Below are 25,103 nucleotides of genomic sequence, written 5' to 3'. Positions count from 1 at the left end.
TCCCCGTCCATATTTAAACTTTTATTTTTTAATTAAAATATATTTATTTATTTGATTTTATGTATACAAGTATGTGTGTACCATGTGTGTGCCGTACCTGAGGAGGCCAGAATTGGCATAAGCCCTTGGAACTGGAGTTAGAGATGGCTGTGAGCTGTTGTGTGGGTGCTGAGAACTGAAGGTCCATGCAAGAGCAGCCGGTGCTCTTAACTGTTGAGCCTCACTCCAGCTCTAAGCTTTTATTTTGAAAAATAAGGTGCAAAAGTTGTTAGGCTGTAAAAGTTTCTGGCGATTCCTCAGCTTCTTTGAAACACCGAAGAAAACTCTCTTTGAAGGAGCAGGGGTGTATGCAGGCTAGTAACGCAAGCAGAGACAGGAGGGCTGTAGGTTCAAGGCCATCCAGGAGTAGGTAGGGAATTCCAGGACAGTGTGGCCTACACGGAGAGACATGTGTTTTGTTTGTTTGTTTGTTTTGTATTGTTTTTCAAGACATAGTTTCTCTGTGTAGCTTTGGAGCCTGTCCTGGCACTTGCTCTGTAGATCAGGCTGGCCTTGAACTCACAGAAATCTGCCTGCCTCTGCCTCCAGAGTGCTGGGATTAAAGACTTGCACCACCACCACCTGGCTGAGACCTTGTGTTTTGGAGGGAGAGAGGGAAAGGGCAAGGGAGAAGGGGAAGGGGGGAGGGGAAGGCAGGGAGAAACAGGCTTTGAAGGTTGCAAGCACATTGCAGACAGTTGTTCAGTGCTGTGCAACTCCTTCTGATTTATCCAGGGATGGATAAATATGACATCTTTTAAATGTTTGGGTTCAGCAAAACTCAGCCACTGTCTGCCAAGTTCTTTTTTATTTCATTATTAAGCCCGGGTGTTTTCTAAGGTTCCTTAGCTTGCTTTGGGGTGCTCAGCTGGTGTCTAGGTGTCCCAGGCCCCTCCCCATTCCCCCCTTACAAACAGGAAGCAGGCTTCTGCCAGTGCTGAGTGAATTCAGCCATGGAGAATTTCAAGAGTCCTCTCAGGGGGTCCAAACATCCTCTTTCCTGCCTTCATGATTGGTGACAACTGGAAGGGAAAACTGGGACAGCTGTAGACCTGTCAAGGAGCTCACAGGAAGGTGTATACTCCACCTGGTAGTCCAATGTCATTTGGGTTTCTACTCTTGGAGCCAAGAGATGACATGGCACTGTGTGCAAAACGTAACTTCTGGTTTCTGCTCAAAGGGCTGAGTAGGTCCCTAGGTTGCCTCTACCTCCCTGTGTGTCTGGACATTCTGTCTCTCTTTTTATTTATGCTCTGTGCACAGGGTTGGGGTGACACGGCTCCCAGTGTACCTCACTGCAGATCTTGTTGCCTCCCTGGGTCTCCTTGCCTGAATCATGATGCTTCTGGTCTCTGGGATGAGATCCTAAGAGACTGCTCTATGTATGAGATAAAGCAGGTAGTCAGATCACAGGCCCTGGCCGCTGCCTCTCCATCTTGAATGAAGTATGCAGTATGAAATAATATTCATTCTGTACCCTGGTGTTTGCCAGCGTGTGTGTGTGTGTGTGTGTGTGTGTGTGTGTGTGTGTGTGTGTGTGCACATGCCCATGTTCATGTGCAGGTACACATCTGTGACCATCCATGTGAAGGTCAAAGGTTAATCTTGGGTATCACTCCCCAGGTTCTGTCCACCTTATTTTTGTTCTGAGACAAGGTCTCATTACGTAGGTCCTGACTGGCCTGGCACTTGATATAGACCAGGCTGGTCTCCAGCTCACAGAATTTGCCTGAGTCTGTCTCTAGGTGCTGGTGTTAATGGCATGTAGCATCACCATCTTGTTTTTTGAAATGACATTTCTCACTGGCCTAGAACTTGACTGTAAAGCCCTGCTGGCTGACCAGAAAGTCCCTGGGATCTGTGAGGCTCAGTATCCCCCAGAGCAAGGATTGCAAGTGCATTGACCACGCCTGGCTTTTTCCACACATATTCTTTGTATTGAATTTAGGTCTTCATGCTTGTCCGGAGAGCATTTACCATATAAATCATCTCCCCAGATCTCCTCACCCCAATATGTCAGCAGGGCAAGGTGCAGAGGAGAGGCAGGGCTTGGTATGGCAGGTTTCTTTTCAGTAAAGCTACCCCAGGTCTGGTCTGTGGGTCCCCTGAAGCTCTTCCCCTTGTAGAAGCTATGGAACCATGGCTATAGCCTTTGGTGGCATAAAGTTTTCAAGGCAGTGGCCTTTTCTAAGCTTCTCAGGCCTGTAGCAGGGTTTGCAGTGGTATGGAGACCACAATGGAGATGCTGCACAGTGTGTGTGTGTGTGTGTGTGTGTGTGTGTGTGTGTGTGTGTGTGTGTTGTAGTATGGGTCTAGGGAAGAGAGAGCGGATGAGAAGTCAGGGTGGGGCCCGGCCCCCTCTCTTGGGTCTCTGCAAAGCATTGCCTCATAAGAGTGGTATTTTTTCCTGCACACAGGCCAAGTGGGCTTGCCCAGGAGCCTGCCCGGGTCATCTGCAGAGAGAGTCTATGGGAATAAGAGGCGTCCGCCCTGTACCCAACAGCACTTCCTGACAGAGCTTGGCCCCCAGGGAATTCCCATGTTGCTGCCCAGGAGAGCTGGCCAGTGGGCAGCAGGCCTTCCTGCTAGGCCAAGGCCAGCGGAGAGTCCCAGAGTCTGCCTTCCTGTGCTTTCCCCGGGCTAGACAGCATGGGCAAGCTGCTATAGAGGGTAAAAGGATGAAGGGGAGACCGGCCATTGAACATCTGCCCGGTCCCCTCTTTCTGACCCATTTCCTGCTTTACATAGGGCTGGCCTAGGCTTATCAGTTCCTTCCCTGGAGTTCTGGTCAGGTGATGCCCTCTGGGGTTTCTTTCCTCTGCAGGGAGAAGTTAGCCTACTGTGGGGTATCATCAGGGGCTGGTGCCCTGGGGGAGTCAGTCCTCATCAGGAGGCTAGCTGGTAGGTGGCCCCTGGATTCAGAGCCCACATGCTCAGTTGCAGTAACCTAGTCAAGCAGGACTTCAGCACTTCAGGATCAAGTTTTACACATCAGTAAATTCGAGTTTTTGAGTAGATAATGGGTGTATTGATTATACACCTGTCATCTTGGTCACCTAGGAAGCTGAGGCAGGAGGATTGCTTGAACCCAGGAGTTTGGGGTCTCTCTCTCTCATTTATTTATTTATTTATTTATTTTGAGTCAGGGTCTTATGTAGTCCAGGTTGGCCTCACATTCACTAAGGCTGGCCTTGAATTCCTGATCCTCCAGCTCCCACCTCCTGAGTGCTGGGATGAGAGGCTTGCACCACCATACCTGGCCTGAGAACTTGTAGAATTTTTAAATTCTATAAATAGTAATGAAGTCACAGCCCGGTGAAGATATTCCCTCCTTCCATTGAGGATGTAGGCATGACCCTCAAACACCCTTTTTGCCTAACCAAGCTGTATCACACATGGGCTTGCTGCCTTGTTTATGCCACTGCCTAAAGTTCTTTGGGCTTGTAGCTTCTGGGGTCACAGATGGTCTGACATGGTTTCAGCTAGACCAGTGTATTTTGGGGCAAATGGAGCTAGAATCACCTCTGTTCTCCCCCTGGGCCTGGCTTTGGTCTCTGGGTGCCATCTCAGCAGGTGGCCTCTGAGTCAAGGGCAGTGAGACTTTGCTTTCTTTAGGTTGCTGGTGAAAGTGAAAGTCCAGCCCCCCAGTTCCAGACCCACCTCTGGCTTGAAGCCAATGGGTCCCCACCCACAGATAGGCATTTTGGTGAGTTGGAATTTCCTGCTTGAGATTGTGCCCAACTCCTCCTGTCCCCTCTGCTCACCTTCCATGCTAGGCTCTCATTGTCCCTCAGAGAAGGGATTGACCCCCCCTGCCCATTCCAGCCCTTCTGCTGGTTCTGGGTCCCAAGAGGAAAACACAGCTTGGGCATGTTTGAGAACAGAAACTCAGTAGGCTAAAGGTGCATGTGATCAAGCCTAACCATGGGGGTCCAACCCCTGGAGCCACACGACAGAAGAAGAGAACTCGGTGTGACATTTGCATATGTGTGCATGCATACATGTTATTATAAAACATTAGATGAAGAACTGAAGCATCTATTCAATAACCCTCCCTCGTTTCTCTTCAATACCTTCATCCATTCCTCTTCCTCTCCCCTTCCTTATTCTTCATAGATGTTCTGTGGTGATTTCCTAAGAGATAAATCATCTGTCTTGGAAGGAAGTTCAATAAGAGTCAGGATGTTCTAAGGGGAGCTGGAATATTCCATCCTGCAGAGAAGCTCTTTAAGCTAAGGAAGTAAACAACTCAAAAGCTTCAGGAAGTCCCCGAAACTGACCATATTCACTAGGTCCCTCCTTCCCCAAGCATATATAAAATAAGGACTGTTGAGAGACTCTCAGACTAGCTGAGCTACATCTAAGAAGTAGAGACCAGTCTAGCTGCCTGGAATGTCTCAAATCAACTGAGCCACATGGGAAGGATACTCTCCAACCTATTGAGGGGCCTGTAGGCTGTGCAGTGAGCTCTAGCTCTAGAATGGACCCCAGTCCATCGCTGCACAGTCACACTTGAGCCATGGTGTGACATGAGCCTCCATTCTGCCAGGTATACAAATGCCATGAAAGAGCCCCTATGGCACATGGCCTGCACAGGCATCTGTAGGCTGGGATTGCAGGCGCAATCGTCTCGCCAGCAAGAACCACACAGGACATTCGGATCCTTCTGCAGGAAAGCTTTAATGTGTCTTGAAGGGAGAACATAAGCTTACCAGAGCGGAGACCCCGAGCCAAGAATCCCGTCCCCTAATAAAGGCTGGCAGCCGCCGCTTGGGACGTGTCACCCTATGATTGGCTTCAGCTCATCAGGCCATATGACGCCACGGAATAGGCAGAGATCAAGGAAATGGAAAATTACCCAGCGCCTGCGCAATAATTTACATTCAGTGCCTGCAGGCGCCATCATTGTAATGGAGAATGCAGGGACAGCTCCCTACATGGGATGAAAGAGGCCTGGGCCTGAGGCCATTGGCCTTGTTCTGACATTCAAAGGCAAGTTGTCAGAGACCTGACCCAAGGGACATGCAGATCATTTATGGGCCAAGGTTCTGACTTTGTGAAAGTTTATCAGAGATTTGAGTTACCTGTGGGAGCAAGGCACCCTGGGGCCGTTCTCCCAGCTGTTAACCTATTGGCCGGCCTGTCTACTTCCTGTGGGGCTGGTATTCCATGAAGGAGGCCCAGGGACCACCAAGAGGTGGGATGTGGGTGGGAGGAGCTCCCTCCCCAGTTCCTTCATTACTGCTCTAAGTGGACACCCTACAGGGCTCCTTGGAAAAATGACTCCTGCTAGTGGCGGGCTTGGGAAGATTGAGGACACTAGGGTGAATGAAATAACTCAGGGACAAGGAGACACAAGCCGGGGCTTCCACACAGGAGGCCCCTAGGGTCATGAGGCCCACAGAGACAGACATCAGGATGGGGTGGCAGGAGCTGGCAGGCACTGGGAGCCAGTGTTTCATGGCGACAGATGAAAAGTTCCGGAGGAGGATGATGGGCACAGCCACCTGTGGTTCTTACCACCTGGCTGGGCAACTAGACATAGATAGGCAAGATGGGAAGGTTTTAGCCTGGCCTTGGTGGCGCACGCCTTTAATCCCAGCACTTGGGAGGCAGAGGCAGGCGGATCTCTGTGAGTTCAAGGCCAGCCTGGTCTCCAGAGCGAGTGCCAGGATAGGCTCCAAAGCTACACAGAGAAACCTTGTCTCGGAAAAAAAAAAAAAAAAGATAGGAAGGTTTTGATATACAAAAACCATGAGACAGGGCTGGGGAGATGGCTCAGTCAGTAAGGCGTTTGCTACACAAACATGAGGACCTGAATTTAGATCTCAGCACCCACACAGAAGGCTGGATGTGATGGCACACCTGTGGGGGAGGATCACTGGGTACCCCACATAACCAAGTGCCGAGCTCCAGGTTCAGTGAGATACTCTGTCTCAAAATAAATAAATACAACAGTAGAGAGAGATTAAGGAAGACACCTGACAGACCTCTGCTCCCCACACTCACATACACCTGTATGTACACATGCACACATACATACACACATACATACACTCATGCACACACACATATACATACACACATACATACGCATCTGCGCACATATACACACATACGTACACACAAAAGACACACATACAGAGACAGACATCCACAGATATACACTGAGCTGAAATCTGGAACTTAGTTGAAGAGAGGGATGAATGAAGAGCGAAGGGGTCTGTACCAGGTTGTAGAAAGCCACAGGAACAGTTGGCCTGAACAAGGGAGAGCACATCGACCCCAGATGCTGTCGGGGAGGCCAGTACAAGACTGATTCAGACCCCTGAACATGGATGTCAATAAGGAGGCCTCTGCACCCTAGGGAGCCTCTGATGGTGGATTAGCGTTTTTCCCTGGTGTAAGAAGGACTTTGAGAGCCCATCCCACGTGAAGGGTTACACTCTGGCCCTGGACACATGGGGAAGGGCCCAGGCCCAGCACAGGATGATTTGGTGGACTCTGCAGAATCCCCGTTGAGGGCCCTACCCTGCCTGGGGAGTGGTGGGTGGATGGGGTGGGGGGTAGGTTGAGGGTGGGGGTAGGGGGGTGGGGGAGGAGGGATGGGGGTGAGGGGAGGGAGAGGGAGAAGGGACTTACATGTGAAACAAGCTTGTTCCCTAACTTGAACTAATTAAAAAAAAAAAAACCACATACAGACACATATATACAAACATGTAAACACATACAAACACACATACAAACATACATACAAGCACATACATAAACACACACAGCTATAGAGTGTGTATATGTAATGCAGGTAATGGAGATGCAGCCTCACATTCTATAAAACCCACCCTTCTCTGTTATGTAAGAATGTATCCAATCACTTGAAAACATACAATGAAAATGAGCCATTTCAGAACAATTCCAGGATGGAAGTTTCTTCTCTGGGTCTTATTCCACAGAAGATGTCAAATGTCCCAGCCATCAACAGATCTGCCCCTGCTAGACATGAGACTGTCCTCTTCTGTGACATTTGGGGCCCCATGCTCTGCAGTCCCCCCAGTGCTACTCCCTTACATCTGGAGTCCAAAGAACTCGTCTTATGGCCAGCATGCCCTCCTTGATGGATGCTCCAGGCCTTCCTGGGCCCCCTTCCAGCCAGGGTCTGCCAGGTGAGTCCACAGTCTCCACCCATAGTTGCCAGCCACACCCAACTCTACTAACGGCCTCCAGGAACTTGGAAAAGCTAAATCAGGCCCTGCCCTGGCTCACTTCAAACCCCAACACAGGCTGTGTCACCGACCCAAGCACTCATGTGTCATCCTAAGCCCTAATGTGACAGGTTTTAGAGACAGGGCCTCATGAGATAACTGGGGTTAGATGAGGTCCTGGGGTTGGAGCCAAGAGGCAAGATGTGGGGGAATGTTTCCATGTCTCCCTCTCTTCATGTGAAGACACAAAGAGAAGGTGCTGTTTACGAGATGGGGTCCAGTCAGCTGACTCTCCACACTGGACTCGAAGCCACTAGAGCTGAATGCATGTTGTGTCACATTTTTCTTAGGAAGACACAATATAAATGTCTATTTGCCCCAAACAGGGAAAGGACAACAGACCAAAGAACAGATACCAACAAAGTCCACTTGAGTGAACCAGTCATTTTATTGTGGTTTTTCACAGGAATATGGGTGAAGGGTTACTTACAGGAACAGAAATGATTCAAAGAATGGTTTCATCACTTCATCACTGAAGCCCCCCCCAGCATGGGTGACAGTTCACAAAAGTTGGAATCTGGGAATCTGAATTGAGGCAGCAGCCATAACGACAGAGTAGCCAAAATCAGCTCGGCAGCTACTATCAGCTCCCCAGCCCTGCCATGGTTTTGTGTGGGGTGTCTGGCAGGGTAAAAGCTAGCCTGATCATTCCATATTCTCAGCTTGGGCCTCTGGAGCTACAAGGGCTCTGGGGAGAGGACAAAGGGAGAGAGGGAGACACAGAGGATCCAGAGGCAGGTGTAGCTTCCCAGAGTTTAATAAGAGCCAAGAAAAGCCAGAAGTATGGGCTCTAAGGACCTAACTTCTTGTTGGCTTTTCTTTGGCTCTTTTAAAAAATATCAATAGACTTGTCAGGCATGATAGTGCATACTTTTAATCCCTGCACTCGGGAGGCAGGCAGATCCCTGTGAGTTCGAGACCAGCCTGGTCTACAAGAGCTAGTTCCAGGACAGCCTCCAAAGCCTTTCTGGTCGTTGGTGGCACATGCCTATAATCCCAGCACTTGGGAGGCAGAGGCAGGCAGATCTCTGTGAGTTCGAGGCCAGCCCGGTCTCCAGAGCGAGTGCCAGGAGAGGCTCCAAAACCCTGTCTCGGAAAAAAAAAAAACCAAAACCAAACAAAACAAAACAAAAACAAAAAAACAAATAAAATTAATAGATTTTACTTTTGGAAGCAAGTTTATTTTATTTTGTTTTTAAGATTAGTATACAAAGTGTTATGCATTATAATGTTTTTTCTTTTCTTTTTTTAAACAGTGTGTTTTCTATTTTATGAAAAAGTCTTTACTTTAAGAAAAAATTTAGTTAACAAAAAATTTAACAAGTTTCACTTAGCAAAGTACATCCAAAAGGAAATCACAGTAGAAAGAAAGCTTTAATTGAAGGCCTTACCAATTCCTACAGTATCAGTATTGTGTCTCAATTCTCAAAAGTAACTTTTAAAAAGCTTAAACTTAACCTTAAATGAAAATATAAACTGTAATGAACATGAGAAATGCTTCTCTTTGCATCAGGGATCTAGCACCTTTGAGTTCTCCAGAAAAGTACATGTCCCCCGTGTGTTCACCGAGGTGTGCTTGAAGATCCCGTCAACACATACTCAAACTACTTAACTTAGATAACATCACTCTTTTTTTTTTTTTTTTGCTACCCCTGGCTGCTTACTCAACAGGCTTCTTAGAGAACCCAGGACTACCTGCCCAGGAGTAGCCCCGCCCACACGGGACAGCTATGTTGGGTCCTATTGTTAACTGTTTTTCCACTTTCTACTTTCTTTATTTTTTTAATGTACATTTTATTGTTGTTCTTTTTTTTGAATTAGAAACAAGATTGATTTACATGTCAATCCCAGTTCCCTTCTCCCTCCCCTCCTCCCCTTCCACCCCCCAACTAAAACCCTACCTATCACATACCCTTTCTTCTAATCTACACCTGACTCAACCTTTCTGCTCCCTCATGACCTCTGCATCCTTCCTTTCCTTCCCTTCTCATTCTCGTAACTCCCTCCCAACATCACTCTTAAGTATACTACCAAAAATGTTAATTGAGAAAAACGGAAGAACATAATTTTAGTTTACTCAATATTACATGCTAGAAGAAAAGTTTGTATGAGAAATCAAGATTTCAAAAACTCATGGTGCAAAGTGGGTCCCCCAGCTTTCTCTAGAGTTTAAACTACTCTTGGCTGCCTGTGAAATTTTTTATTGAAATAACTCAAATGCTCCTACTATACTAATTGTATCCACCCATTCTGTTCTGACCGCTGTAGCCGGCCCCATAACAGCCACTCACTGAATGGCTCTCTAGGCCACTGCCAGTTGCCTGGGCAGCTGACACTCCCATGCCCTGCAGCACCTGGCTGCTATAAGCCCCGTTGCTATCCCCTGATGTTGAATTCAGAAAGAGTTCTATGTATCTGTGCTGTATGTTGGCCCAGTCCTTTGACATAGCTGCCACTGTTTCTTCATGGGTGCCAAACTCAACATCAGCTTCTCCATCACTCTTCCATCAGGACCAATCTCAATATGAACTCTCACAGGTTTGAGTGGCGAGAAGTTGTAAATGTCGTTCTCCGTTGCTTGGTAGGGCAGCCCTCTCATGTGGACGCAGTGGCTGGTGGTATTCTGCACTGTGAACTCGCTGTCTCCATATCTGTGGTCATACATTCCTGAGAGACAGTAGCTGAGGTCTCTCCCAAACAGGTCAGTGGTGAAGCCATAGCCATCACTGAGGCCACTGTATTCGTCATAGCCCCCACAGCCTGCACTATAGGCACCACACCTCATGCTATCCAAGCCTGCCTGTTTGATAATGCCAATGTACCTGGGTCATAAGGCCCAGGCCTCTGCACAGACATGAACTTCAGAGGTGGGTCTAAGTATGACCTAACTTCCTCCTGACTGCTCTTGAATGCTTCAATATACCTGTGCCCTGCTCTCTCCTTGTGCTTCCCTAGAGCGTTCTCAGCTAGCTCTTGTGAGGCAAACTGAACGAACACCTCCCCTGTAATCTTGCCCTTCGGGTCCACAGGTAATGTGAATCCTTTTGGCACAATTTCTAACCCTGAGAAGAACTGCACAATTTCTTCCTTTGTGCATCCAGATGGAAGTCCCCAAAGTCTCACAAAGCCGTCATTGGCGCTGTCGACGCTGTTTGGACCACTGTGCTTTAACACCCAATCCATCTCCATTCTGTGTGACTAGAAAACCTTGATATAATGGTGTCCCTGTCTTTTTCAGAGCCAATTTTACATCATCTTCTGACTCAGGGTCAACAAAAGCCTCACCACTCTGCCTGCCTTCTCTAGTATAAATGAAATGAACACCTGCAACCCCATCATGAATTGTGCAGTTGGAGAGGAAGTTTTCTAAGTCCTCAACTGAGCAGAACCAGGGTAGGCCACGAAGTTTGACCACATAGCCTTCACCTCTCTCAGGGCCCAGCATCATGGACACTTGACAGAGATGATGTCACAAAAGCTTGGGCATTTTGGTAGTTTAAAGAACCACCACAGTGCCTTCTTTAGGAAACACTTATGGAAGGTACAAGTTTTCCCTGGAGGAAGGCAGAAGTGACTTTCAGTAAGCAACATGGCTTATGAACCCCAACTCCACCTGACGCTTTTAAAATGCAGAGACCTCTGGGGAAAGTTCAGGTGCATCGTCTTTTTGTTCTCAACCTGAAATGGAAGTTCAAATGACCAGGGGCAATGACCACCCCTAGAGGTGCACCTTTTGGCGGGAAGCAAGGCAGAGGGCAAGGTGACGCTGCTCCATGGCCTGCACCTAGTAGTTGAGCCCACCGCACTCCTAATAATGTGTTTTCAAGCAAATTGTGTGACAAATGGCTCCTTCCCTTATCTCCTTCTTTTCCCTCTTGTATCTGCCACCCCAGCCCTCTTTCAACATACAGTCTTGTTTTCTCTTTTTGAAACATGATCTGTACTGAAACTCACTCTGTAGGCCAAGCTGTCCTGAAACTCATAGAGATCTTCTTGCCTCTGCCTCCCAAGTTCTGGGACTAAAGGCGTGCACAACCATGCCTGACTTTGCAAGCAGTTTTAACCCAAGAGAAATATTAAGTAGAAGTCTGGGCATATGGCTCAGTTGGTAGGGTTCTTGAATTAGTGCACACAGAGTTCTGGGTTCAGCCCCAGCTCTGCATAACCAGTCACGGAGTGATTGCAGCATTGGGGAGCTGGAGGAAGAAGGATCAGAAGTTCAAGATCAGCCTCCACATTTGCACTGTCTGATGGGACTACTTTCTCTATACCCTTCCCTTTCGAAGAACATTTGTGTGTCCTTAGCTTCCACTCAGATGCCTGCATTGGGCTGCTGTGGATGAACATGGACAAGTCTCCATGCCCATGTGAATTTTTAGCTCCTTTGACTGAATACCATGGAGTGCCATTGCTGAGCTGTGTATGACAGGGCTCAACAGTTAGGAAAGAAAGTATTTGCAAAGGACAACAGTTTACAACACTGGACCCCATTTCCCCAGCAGGTCATTCCCAACCTGAGGGAGTCTAGACACCTCTAAGCTCCAACCTTCCCTTTCCAACCTCTCCGTTCTCACTCTCTCCTGCTCCTTCCTACCACAGAGCTTAATGCAGGTATTAGCCTGTTTGGGCTCCTCCCAGACTGAGATTGTGACTGGGGGCACCTTTATGTAGGGGAGCTGGTTCCAGGCATCCTCATTGCAACAGGAGAAAGAAGCCCATAGCATAAGTTCTGGTGATGGGTGAGCTAAGGGACCCCTGGGGAGATGTGTGGACATACTGTAGATTCAATCCCTGATGGTGAGGACCAGGGAAAGAAGTCAGTCATCCACACCGGCTTCTCCTCTCACAGTTGTGTACGAATTGAAGCCGAGAGCCCATGCTTGAGTGCTGCAGGCAGCAAGGATCGTCCTTAAGCTCCCTTCTTCTAGAACATTCTGTTTCCTTCCTGCCCCAGTCCCTGGCTTTGAACTTGAAACATCACCCCTTGTATTCCCTCCTGGGGTACCCTACTGGTCTTAAGGGACCCCTCACTTTTCAAGGAGCCCAGGCTGGGAGTCTCTGCTCCTACGTCATTGTGACTTTTGTCCAGCTCTCACATCCCAGGAGGTGGCCTTGACCCCAGAGCTCCCTTCTTTCTACCTCCTTATCTCAGTACCCATTCCTCCATGCTCACCACCCCTTCCTGTTACCTTAAGTCCCCTCAGTGCCTTGGGGATGTCTCTGCCTGCATTTGAACTTGGATATGGCTGGAGGAGAAGAATGGGGCTGACACTGACCATCAGGACTTTCATCTGCTCTCAGATCCCCAAGCCCACTCCTAACCTCCTCATGGTGACCCTTCCCTGACTCAGGAGCCCCTTCAGGCAGGACCCTAGTCTTCCCATGATGCCTTGCAGCAGTGGCTCACCTCTGTGCCCATCTTTGTAAACACACTTCACTTCTGAAACTTCTTTTGTTTCCCTGCTTGCCTTTATAAGCCCCCACCCCTCCTTTACTATCTAACAGCATTCTCCAGTCCAAGGTGAGTAGTCCTTGTCCCTCCCACCTCACCTCTCCTAGTGGCTTTCCCATAGCTAAGGTAAAGGTTAGTCCTTGCCCACATTTTGTCTGGCTGGTAGATGGTTCCCAAGATGTTCATAATTTCATGCCCCTGGGGCCCCTTTCACACCTCAGAAAGAAAATTATCCATCTGGAATTTTCGAAGTCATTTCAGGGCAGTGGCTTCCATGGGACTGTAAGCTCCTTGGGGATCAAGGGACCATTGCCCTATCCATCTTTGTGCTCAGACAAACTCAACTTGTGGCCTTGGTTCTGTCCCTTGCCATCTGTGACTTGTTTTAACCCTGTTGCTGTGTTTTTGTTCTTTATCTCTGTTGCCACATATGGTTTTAGGAGTGATATCCAACAAGAGAGAAAAAGGGTGCTGGCAGAGCCCAGGCTGGTACTTGCTAGGTGTCTGGGAGGCAGCGGAAGTTGATGGGGGCCTCTGACCAGCCTTCTAACCTATGGAGAGAAGTTCTCAGGCCCCAGCCCTGCCCATGAGAGGAAGGTCACCTTTGGTTGGTTTGTTTATTTGCTTGTTTGTTTTGGACACAGGATCTCAGGTAGCCCAGGCTGTCCTCAAACTCACTATGTGGCTGAGGATGACTTTAGCTTTCCATCCTCCTGCCTCTACTTCCCCAGAGCTGAGAACCCAGACTTGTGTACCATGGCAGTTAGCTTTCTTTGTTTACCCAGTCTCTTGTTTATTTTCAGCTCCAACATCATCCCATTAGGGAGGCACCAAGAAGACAGAAAAACAAAGTGAATTTGATACAAGCTCCTTTCAAGTGGGCCATGAGCTGCTGCAGCCTCAGGAGAGAGCAGCTTTCTGATCTCCTTCCAGCCCGTGGGTGCCCCTGGGTCTCTGTGGAGCATTTTCAAAGATCCTTTCCCTTCCCTCTCCCATCCTCACCACATCAGGGAAAGGCTGCCTGGGCTTTAAAGTTCCAGCCCCACTCTGAAATTGGAAACATGTGCGTTTTGCAAAGTATCAATTTAGCAGAGAGTTGGGTCTGCCTGGATGGCTGGTGGCTGCTGAGTGCCTGTTCAGGAATGCTACATGGCCTAGAGTCAAGATGTCCTCAGTTCAAGTCCTGGCCTTGGTGCAGACAAGTTGAGTATGTTAGTTGTTCTTCTTGCTGCTGTAACAAAACACCTGACAAAAGCAACTTACTGAAGGAAAGATTTGTCTTTGCTCAGTCTGAGGGTGCAGTCCATCATGGCTCAGAGGCAGGGTGACAGGAGAATGAGACAACTGGTCACTTCCATCCAAAGCCAGGAAGCAGAGTGATGCGCTGGTGCTCAGTTTGCTCTCTCCTTTTCATTCCGTCTGGGAGCTCTGCCGGTGGTATGGTGCCCCCCACATTCAGAATGTATCTTCTTACCTCAGTTAACCTAATATAGCTTCATCTTCTCAGACATGTCTAGAGGTGTGACTCTTGGTTGGCTCTAGACTGACAGTTTGACAGTCTATATTAACTATCATGACAGTGACTCCAAATGAGTTCTGGTCCTTTCCCAGGTTCAGCAGCAGTCTTTGGGAAATCGCCTGGGAGTCAATGGTATGGATGATAAGAAGTAGAAGGGCTTCCAAAGTCAGAGCTTAGGACAGTGGGTCGAGGGCTCACTGAAAGGTGCCAAGCCAGCTCTGGAGCAGAGAAGGCAAGTGGAAGCAAACCGCGTGTGTGTGTGTGTGTGTGTGTGTGTGTGTGTGTGTGTGTGTGTGTGTGTGTGTGTGTGTGTATCAGTTATAGGAGACAGAACCACCAACTCCAGGTGGTTCTCAGTTGGACAGCCTGTGGCACATGGAAGGGCTCCAGCTTCAAGGTCTAGCAGCCTTCTTATGCTGCTGGCCCCTTTGTGTTGGCACTGTCACTAGGATGGATGGCCTCATGGCAACAAAGCAACTGCATGAGTTCTGGGCATTGTCTTCTTCTTCTAGAGAAAGAAGAGTTCTTTTTTTTTTTTAAAAAAATTATGTGCATTGGTGTTTTGCCTGCATGTATGTCTGTGTGAGGGTGTCAGATCTTGGAATTACAGACAGTTGTAAGCTATTATGTGAATGATGGGAATTGAACCTGGATCCTTTGGAAGAGCAGCCAGTGCTCTTAGCTGCTGAGTCATTTCTCCAGACACAAAAGGGGATCTTCATTAAAGACTTGAAACTTATTCTGTTTGGAGCAGCATGGGAGATTTGACCATAACTGAATTCTACCGACCCCACCTCATGCCTGGAATAAGGGCTGGGTGACTGCTCTGTTCACATAGCAGCCTCCTGAGGTGGACCAGGACCCTTTTGCTGCTCAGGAAGCTGAGGCACTGTGAAGCCAGGTGAGCCAATGCCCAATTGCTGGAACTCCTGCTGGTCTGGGCATAGGTAGACTAGCTTAGCCTTTGATTCCAAGGAGGCAGTGAAGTATGGAGGGTGGACTGGAATGTTCTAGAATCAGGACTATGAGTTATGCCAACCATGGAGTTCTTATAGATAATGGGCATCTTGATGTGGGGGATCAATAGGCCTAGATTTGAGGACTTCAGACTCTACTATGACTTTTGGAGCCACATTTAAAGAGGGGTGACCATAGCCAGAAAGTCCTTGTGAACAGAGAGGCCATTGTACCTCTCATACCTTCCTAGTGGAGGGACACAGCCGAAGGATGTCTGTCCCTCAGCATGTTGCTGTCACTAGCATCAATGCTGTCACAGGACATTTGCTTCATCAAGTCAGAGAGAGAGAGGGCTGGGAAGAGAGCCCCACAGAGGAAAGATGACTGGCCTAGCTCCTTGTCTAACATGACCACAGGGGGCTTGGTGACCTGAGGTGTGAGGGACAGGCTGTCTTAGCCCCATGCTGACCGGGCACCAGGGATCCCAGACGGCGAAAGCTGCAGGCACAGAAATGAATTCCTGTGGAAATGAAGTCAGCAAAAGAAAGAGGATTTGAAACACGAGAACCATATGCCATATCCTAGTTTCATTTCTGCTGCTGTGACAAAGTACTCTGAAAAAAGCAACTCAGGGCAGGAAGGGGTTATTGTACCCACAATTCCAGGTTACATACAGTCCCAGCATAGAAGTAAAGTCACTGCAGTAGGAACTAGACATCTGGTCATATGACACCTGCTTCCATCTAGTTTCCTCCTGTCTATACAGTTCGGGATTCTGTGCCTAGGGAATGGTGCCACCCACAAATAGGCTGGGTTTTCTCATAATAACCAACAGCCAAGGCAATCCTTTGTAGACATGCCCATACACCAACTTAATCTGGATAATTCCTCATGTGACTTTCTTCCCAGGTGATGCTAGGTTGTGGCCAATTGGCTTTTAAAACTAACCATCATGTGCTTACACATACATGTATGCACATGTATGCAGGCCACGTATATGCACACCCATGCATTCTTATGACAAACCAGAGGCAGGAGAAAGATTTCCCCAGAATCCAGAAACTAAAAACTAGAAGACATACCCAATTGTTTTAACATCCATCGCAGAGCATGCAAGAGGGTTAGAAGAACAAACACATAAAGGCGACTGAGCTGGTGGGTGGGGTGGGAAAGTGGAAAAGATGCTCGGAGAACAATAGGAGAGCACAGCAGACTTGAAAATGCAGTGTGCTGTCCATGCAGAGTGTGGTGCAGCATGATAGTTAACCTGATGGATGGTTTGATGGGACAGAGATGCCCTCGGAGACAGTGGGCAGAGACAATCGGGGACACCTCTCACTGTGTCTGAGGGTTCCACTTCACCCATGCTGCATTCTAACCTGATGGCATTATTAGAAGGAGGAGGCAGGTGGCAAACCCTTGTCTTTAAAAGCCACTTACTGATGTCGGTATTGCTTAAACAATTGGTCTGGCTGTCTCTTTCTTAGATGTCCCCAAGGAAGTTACCTATGAATGATGTCCATGTGCTGGCTTGAATGATCATTGTCCCTCATAGGCTCTGGCATTTGAATACTTGGTCCCCAGTTGTGGCTGTTTGGAGATGCTTAAGAGGTGTGGACTTGTTGGAGGAAGTACATCACTGAGGGCAGGCTTTGATGTTTCAAAGTCACTTGACATTCCTAGTTCACTCTCTCTGCTTCTTGCTCACAGCTTGAGATGTGAGCTCAGCTGTTCCAGCTGTCATGTCTGCCTCCTGCTGCTATGCTGTGCCCACCCTGGAATCATAAGCCCAAATAAACCCTTTCTTCAAAAGTAACTAATACAGTCAGATATGTTTTCTAATTAGTGTCAAGTGCAGAGGCTTTCATGGCCATTTGACCCCAGCTGATACCCCCAGCAGGTACAAGTATCCCAGGTAGCTGCATCTGCCAGCATCTGAGGGGTGGTATAGTTTTGTTTTGTTTTTTAGCTCTTTGGGGGCCTGCCACCCAGCTCCCAAATAAATACATGGAGACTTATTCTTACTTATGAATGCCCAGCCTTAGCTTGACTTGTTTCTAGCTAGCTTTTCTAACTTAAATTATCCTGTTTCTCTTTAATTACATTTTGCCCCTGGGCTTTTTACCTTTCTTTAGTTATGTATCTTTCTTTCTTACTCCATGGCTGGCCATGTGGCTGGGTGGATGGTCTCTTGCATCCTCCCCCCACCCCTGCTCTTTGTTCTTCTTCCTCACAAGCCTAGATTTCTCTTCTTATTTATTCTCTTTGCTAGCAATCCTGCTTGTTTCTCCCTCTGCCTAGCTATTAGCCAGTCAGCTCTTTATTAGAACAATCATGCATTTTAGACAAGCAAAGTAGCATAGCCTTACAGAGTTAAACAAATGCAACAGAAAAGAATGCAACACATCTTATCATCATCAAACAAATAATACACAGCATGAATGAATGTGGCATATCTTAAGCTAATATCCCATGATAGGGTGGGCACCTGTGAGGGCTGCTTGAACATCAGGTGCTGCTTTGGGTAGTATAGAGGAGCCCTGTCGGATCTGTCGGATGTGGTGCTGCTCTTGGATGGTGGGCCAGGCCTAGGAGGCAGTGGCTACATGGGCAGTGGGAGAGCTGCTCTGCTGGGTGGGTCATCACACTTTGGCAGTTCACAGACTGCTCAGATGTAATGGTAGGTCTTTCTTGTTGGCAGAATGGACTCCACTATGGAAAATTCCCCAGGATTCTGGTGCTTTCCGAATTTGTAGGGGATTTTGGAATGCTGGGGAACCAGGCCCATCCTGCCTTAGTGCTGTCTCTGGCAGCCAGTACTAACAGTGTCCTTTGGGTTGATGGATATGTGCATTGGTCTGCATCTCCCTGGCATATAGAGGTTCACTGGGTAGATCCTGGTGCCCTGGCTTTGCTGGGTGACCAGGAATCACTTCATTTATCAGGCTGACGACATGATCTGAGTAGGGCATGGGGTTCCCTCACACCCTTCAAATCCAAATACATTCACCTAAATGCTCATAGCTATACACTCCTCCATCCCTCCGTCCCTCCGTCCCTCCCTCCAGCTGCCCTTCCAGATCCCCCATCTTCTTCCCTTATGTCCAAGCTCACCCATTCAGCCTCCCCATCGCTTCCGTTGGTGTGTGTGTGTGTGTGTGTGTGTGTGTGTGTGTGTGTGTGTGTGTGTGTGTGTGAAGGCTAGAGGTCAATTGTAGTGTGTGAATGAAAATGGCTCCCATAGATCCATAAACAGTGTCACTATTAGGAGGTGTGGCCTTGTTGGAAGAAATGTGTTACTGGGAATGGGCTTTAAGGTTTCAGATGTTCAAGCCAGGCCCAGTGTCACTGTCTCTTCCTGCTGCCTGAGGATCTGGATGTCGAACTGTCAGCTACCTCTCCAGCACCACGTTTGCCTGTGTGTAGCCATGCTTCCCACTATGACAATGATGGACTTAAACTTCTGAACTCTAAGTCAGCCCCAATTAGAAGTTTTTCTTTGAAAGGAATTGGTGCGGTCACAGTGTCTCTTCACTGCAATAGAAATCCTAACTAAGACGTCAATCATGGGTTTCTTCCTCAGTCACTCTCCACCTCAGTTTTTAAACACAGTCTCTCTCTGAACCTGGAGTTCACCAGTTCAGTTAGATTCACTGGACAGTGAGCCTCAGGACTTCTACCTCCAACTCCCCAGCACTGGGTTTGCAGATGCATACCACTGTATCTGCTTTTCATGTGGGTGCAAGGGATCCAAACTCAGGTCCTTGTGTTTGTATGGGAAGCCCTTCACCAACTGAGCATTTCCCCCTTTTTGTATCCATTTTCTTCTTGCTTGTCTATAGCCTTCCTGTCACCCTTCCACTCACTGCTCAAGGGTCACACTATGGATGTTGCTTTTCCATTAGGGCATGTGTACTAGGGATTTCTGTTCTTTGATGAAGGTGTGTCTCAGAGGTGAGAGACCATAGGATGCTGTCCAGAGGGAATAGAGTAGGCCCGGCTCTCCTCTACCTGTGTCTGCCTTAGCACTGCCAATATGGACCTTTGGGAATGAGACTCCAGGCCTAGGTGTGGAGGTTCAGTTATCTGGGAGCCTCAGTTGACTCCACACAATCAAAGCAGCCTGCCTGTAATGAAGTTGTCCCAACCTCATTGTTCTATGGGAAATGATGACTGCCCTGTTGTCTCCCTTCTGGGACAGTTGCCCTCCTCTCTATCCAGAGACAGGGTTTAGCCCCTGGTGTTGGGATCCTCCTCATCTGTGAAATGGCCCTGCTCTGACTCTGTGCCACAAGCCTGGTGGACTGGCACCATCCTGCAGCATGTAGTGGGGCCTGCACAATAGTTTCTCTCTCTTTGCCAGCTCGGCCCCTGTGAACAGGGCTCTGTTGATGCCTGGCTGCTCTCACCCCCAAAGAATTCAAAAAATGGCCCCATGTGTGTGTGCAGCCTGGGACTCTTGGGCCGCTGCCTAGAGTAGGGCCTTGGAAGGCAAGGAGTGCTGCCCCTGGTCACTGGGCTGTTACTTCCAAGGGAATCTGGACTGGGGTTGGTAATGGAGGGGGATAAGAGTCAAGAGGAAGTGAAGATGGCTCATGTTACTACACCCCCATAGCTGCCTGACATCATGGTTGTCAGGGTGGGCAGTAGGGGGAATGCCACCCTATCAGGCCAAGGAGACCATCTTCATAGGCTTCATTGTGGAAGCAGAGTCCGGAGGGGTCTTGTTCTGCACTGCCCCTGAAAGAGTTTCTTGTCTTCAGCCTATCCGTGGCCACTGTGCTGTGCAGGATGGCCCTCCTGCTTCCCAGCCTTGGCATGCTCAGCGAGCCTCAGCAGCTGAAGGAACTCATCCAGAGTACATGGTGCTCTGCTGAAGTCAAGGCCCTGGGCATTTGGAGCCGTAGGGCTGTCCTGGGCCTCAGACTGCGTGTGGGCACATTCCAGCTTCTGCCATCCAAAGCTATCAGCAGCTCTATCATGCACCTCAGGGAACAGGGAATGACAGTCACCCAGTTAGAAGGGTTGTGTCCTGTGAGCCCAGAGAGGTTGCACAATGTCCCACCTCAAGGTGCAATGTGAGGCCCACATACTCCATCCTTGCATTGGGATTTGCTGGGTTAGCTCTGATGAACAAGGACTGTGGAAATGTTACCAGTGGCTCCTGCTCAGTTGGGCAGCCCCTCCTTTGCCGACTCTCAGATGTTGAGATGTCTCAGGCTCAGTCTGAGCTCTTGAGCACTGTGCTTTGAGCCACATAGAGGAGCCTCAGTCCCACAGGCCTCTACAAGTCCCTTGTCCAGGGCTTTGGTCTAGACCCTGACATGATAGAAGAGGCTAATGATGGCAGGTCCTGGTGTTCAGCTGAGTCCACACATGGGGGACAGACAGACAGGCCAGACAAATACAACTCACCTACCACACTCCACCTTCATCCAAGAGCCAAGGGACTCTGGAAACAGAGTGTAGTGTCCCATGGAGCTCAGGAAATTTGTCACACATAGAACCCCATCAGAGTGAACCACAAGCCCATGTGGCTGCTACTCAGACTGGCCTAAGCTGTCTGGGACAGACAGAGCCAGAACTGAGTACTACTCTCTCAGTGTTAGAGGTATGCAGGACTCCTAATACGAAGCTTTCTGAAGTGGCAGATAGCCTGCAGGGGCCCAGGAACGTTAAGAAATATTTTCACAAGTATCTGCAGAGAAAGGTCCACAGCCCTGACTCTGAGCTATTAGCCACTGACAGTGGGCTCAGGGTCCTTCCCCTCCCCCACTAGATTTGACCTCTTTCTCCCATTGGTCCTGTTTTGTATCCTATTTCCAAGCCCACCTTTAGGGTCCAGCTAACACTAGCTGGTGTACTATGAATTTGGGCCTTTAGGACTCTGGAGATGGAGGAACCAGTCTGGCAGGGAGCTAGCTTGATCCAGCCTCCAGGATGGTGCCAGCGACTGCAGACTGATCGTATGCCATGCTTCAGCTGCAGATAGGCATTGGTTCTGGGGCAGTTTTCTGCTAATCAGACGTCTGCAGGAGCTGTGGTATTCCTGAGGGCTGCAGACCTGCTTGGAAGGGATGACTCCTGGTTGGCATCCTGAAGCCGTTGAGGGCTCTGTGCTAATATCCCCAGCACTGTATCGGCTCTCAGCTGACATTGCATCATACCAATGCTTAGAGTTCACACCTGATTCATTTAAACCCCACACAGCCTTCTGTTTGAAGTTGCCCTGTCCCATTAAATGTTGTTAATTTTGAATTGAAAATAAAGTGCCCCTTGTTTGCACTCTTCCCTGTCTGCTCACCCTCATTCTAGAATGTTCCATTGATGACCCACCTTCCCTTTAGACATACATGCAGCTGTGAACATCAACAATGTTGGCTTGTTTGACATGTATCAAAGCTTCTTCTGGCCACAGCACCCCAATTTCCCTGAAGGTGGCCTTGCCTAAGTTCCGTGGAGCTTGCTGAGCCTCTATGCTTAGAAGTGGATGCTTGCCACCAGCCATCCCAGCAGGAGCCAGGAAGTATCAGCAAGGACTAAGACTCAAGCTCTTGGGAATGAGAGAGCCCTGGTTGCTTGGACCTAAGGGGAAGGGGGGATTCATAGGAATGACCCTATCTCAGGGGAGTTCTGAAGCCAGCTATGCCTGAAGCCTTGGAGAGGTGTCTCCTCTGTGCCCTAGGCAATTTGATCTGGCTCTATCTATCACTTGAAGCCAGACTCTAGTAGTGCCTGGATTTTCCTCCACTTCCTTCCCTCAATGCCCTATCTTTTGCAGAGGCACTTAAACACTGGCTGGTGCTGGCACTGAGGTCAGAGATGCTGAGTCTGGGGCTTGAGTCCACATCCTTCCTGCCTCAATTTCCTCCATGGACAGACGGGCCGCAGGTTAGTAGGACCTATCTTCTCTCCTGCTGGGTGCTCACAGTATGTAGCTTTAGGTCCTCTGGAGACCCAGAGAAGGTACCTGGTGGTGGCACTGTGCATAGGGCTTTGCAAGCATCTGGTATTGTCAGATGGGCAGAGACACCTTGGTGTGTGGGAAAGGCGCACAGACCCAGCTGGTCCCAGCCAGTCCCACATGGAAGAAGACTGAGATTATTTCCAGGGTATGGGAAATCCTTGAGAATCCTGTCTGTGTGTTTACTCCCAAGCACTTGTGTGTGTGTAGCTAAGGGTCCAGTGGACATGGTTAAATGAGTGTATCTCCCTCTTGGTCTGGGCTATGGGGCAAGTCTCTGTAGGCCCCCTAAGCTAGCCCATTGCTTCCAGCAGCAACGGCCATTCCCCCACAGGCATGAGAATTTTGCACACATGTCACAGCCATGTCTGTAGAGGTGGCAGCATTCTGTGTTTCGTGCTGGAGGAGTCCCTTCCAGCTGTTCCCCACAGGATATAATCTCAGCAGCTGATTGTGTCCCCTAGCCTTCTATCACTTGGCTCCCAGAAGGCCAAGATGGAGAGAACTGTGAAGGTTTAGCTCCGAACACACCCCACTTGCTGAGGGTCATTGGGACACTCTACCAGGGCTGTTCTGTGTCCCTGCAGACTGAGGGTCCCTGTCCACACAGGGTTGCCCCCCTGTTCTCTAGGGTTTGGGAAAGCTAAATTTGGGTTTGCCATCTTCCTGTGTATCTGACAGCTGCATGCTCTGGAGATGGGCCTTCACTTCTGCAAGACAGCCAGGCTTGAAGGGACGGGACGGGGTGGGGGATGGGGGGTGGGGGGCAGGGCCACCACACCTCCCAGGCTTCTTGATGAGGCTGCCGGATGGAGTCTGTGTGGGGAACAATCTGAGGATGACAATGGAGGAAGGGGAAGATCTTGTCCACTGCTTCCTGTTTGCTTGCCTGACCAGATGAGCTCTGATAAGGCCCCCGGAACCTATCCCCAGTGGCCAAGAAGCCACCCACATCCCCCCAGGTGGTTCTGGCTCCAGACTGACCTGAGAAAGCTCCTGTTTCTCCCTGGCAGGAGTGAGGTGAGAGGGCCAAATGGTGGCTGAGGAGGTGGCCAAGGGGCGCTGCTCTTTTTGGTGCTTTGAGAGAGCACAGGTGAAAAAGGGGACAGGCGGGTGGTCCTCATTTCCCCCTTGTTCCCTGTTTCTTAGCTGCTGCCAGGATATGTTCTGTGCTGGCCACACATAGGGACTGAAGGGGTTGTCCTTGAGGGACTCAGCATAAGGCAGAGTTCTAGGCAGGGGGAATCCTCAGTCTTGTCCCCCGAAAAGGACTTCTTGTCACATACTGACTTTATAGTGAGACTGTCCTAGAAGGGCTCCTCGGATATCCCTAGTCCCTTCTGCTGCACAGCCACATGGCTCAAGGTTCCATACCCGTCTTGGATCTCAAGCACCTTCGGGACCCTCAAACAAATCAGTGTTTCTTAAATGTTCTAAGCAAGTCTGGGATGGTGTTAATCATCCTGTGGGATAAGCCTGGTGTCCTCCAGTAAGGTAGGTAGGTGTGTGTGTGTGTGTGTGTGCGTGTGTGTGTGTGTGTGTGTGTTCTGGCCTATCTGATAAATAGAATAGGATTCAGTGTGAAAAAGGAACCTAACTATCTGGGAAGACAGGAGGGACCTAAAACACAGACTGTGAGAAGGAAAACGTCCATGAGAGAGACCCTAAGATGTTCTGGAAACTTTGCGCCCTCACAGGTCATAAAAAGGTGGGTGCTTGTCTGGGTGCAAGGGGAAAGGAGGGGAGAATGGATAGTATATAGGAAAGTTTAGTGTGATGGTGGATTTGGGACCAAATTCACAGAATATGATAGAATAGATCCTTAGGTCAAGCTGTGGGGGGCACCCCTGTCTTGCCAGCTTGCAGGAAGCTGAGGCCAGAACATCAGCAACAGGAGTTCAAGGCCAGTTTAGGCTATAGAGGGAGACACTCCACATTGCTTCTCTCATGGATGTGGAGGTTAGATGTTTGCCCATGTTTCTCTGGATTAAGGTCAAGGTGTAGTTGGTCCAGTTCCCCATTGAGGCCCCAGGGGAGGATCTGGCTTCTTATGTTTGTCCCCTTCATCCTTGATGGTTGAGGGAGTCATATTTCCCAGTCTCTGAATCTGGTTCCCCTTCCCCTACCTTCTGGACCTCCTCCCCAGGCCAGGCTTGAGGCCTTTGCACATGCATCCCCTCCTTTGGGGTGTCCTTTGCTTGTGACTGCTAGTGCCCCCAGAGGCCAGGGCTGGGTTTTCACTGTCTTCCACTCCCAGGTGGCTGTTCGGTAAGACATGCTCATAGGGGCTGGCAGGTAGCTGCATGAGAAGAGGATAGAGAATGAATTCCAGGGTTGGACAGATGCTCAGCTGGTAAACATTTGCTGTAAGGACCTGAGCTCAATCCCCAGCACCTATTTAAAAAATCCAGGTGTGGAGGCACTGACTATAATTCCAGTGCTCTGGGGCAAAGACAGGAGGATCCATGGAGCTCCCTGGCCAGCCTGCCTAGCTGAACGGGTGAGCTCTGGGTTCCATGAGAGACTGTCTTAGAACCCAAGGTAGAGGCCTTTAGAGATGGCTCAATGGTTAAGAGCACTTGTTATTTCTGCAGAGTGTTTGAGTTCAGTTCTCAGCACCACATAATGGCACACAAACACCTGTAACTCCAGCTCCAAGGAATCCGATGCCCTCTTCTGGCCTCTGAGAACATCTGCACTCATGTGCACATACCCACAGCCACACATACACATAATTAAAAAAAAATCAAGGTAGGAGGCTGGAGGATTTAGTGAGTGAACTGTTTGCACATTTAAGATTCAGATCTTTAAGGGCCTGGTCCCAGAACTCACATTTTAAAAGAAGCTGGTTGCAGCAGCCTGTGCCCAGCACTGCAGGGATGAGCAGGCACAGATGTGAGGCTCCCTGAA

At 49.1% G+C, this 25,103-nt stretch overlaps 1 long non-coding RNA gene and 1 pseudogene across 1 annotated transcript in view; one reads left to right on the top strand and one right to left on the bottom strand.

The window, feature by feature from the left end:
- Positions 1–25,103, top strand: part of LOC103160490 — a 100,639-nt gene that overhangs the window by 9,585 nt on the left and 65,951 nt on the right. Inside the window, exon 2 of the long non-coding RNA XR_004769065.1 lies at positions 22,011–22,120. This is a non-coding gene — a long non-coding RNA (uncharacterized LOC103160490). The remainder of the gene's footprint in view (positions 1–22,010; positions 22,121–25,103) is intronic.
- On the bottom strand, positions 9,533–10,505 carry LOC100758884 (annotated as a pseudogene).

This window comes from Cricetulus griseus, chromosome 3 (genome assembly GCF_003668045.3).
Source record: "Cricetulus griseus strain 17A/GY chromosome 3, alternate assembly CriGri-PICRH-1.0, whole genome shotgun sequence".
Classification (NCBI taxonomy): Eukaryota; Metazoa; Chordata; class Mammalia; order Rodentia; family Cricetidae; genus Cricetulus; species Cricetulus griseus.
The sequence above is the reverse complement of the archived record's forward strand: the minus strand, read 5'-3'. Positions and strand labels throughout refer to the sequence as shown.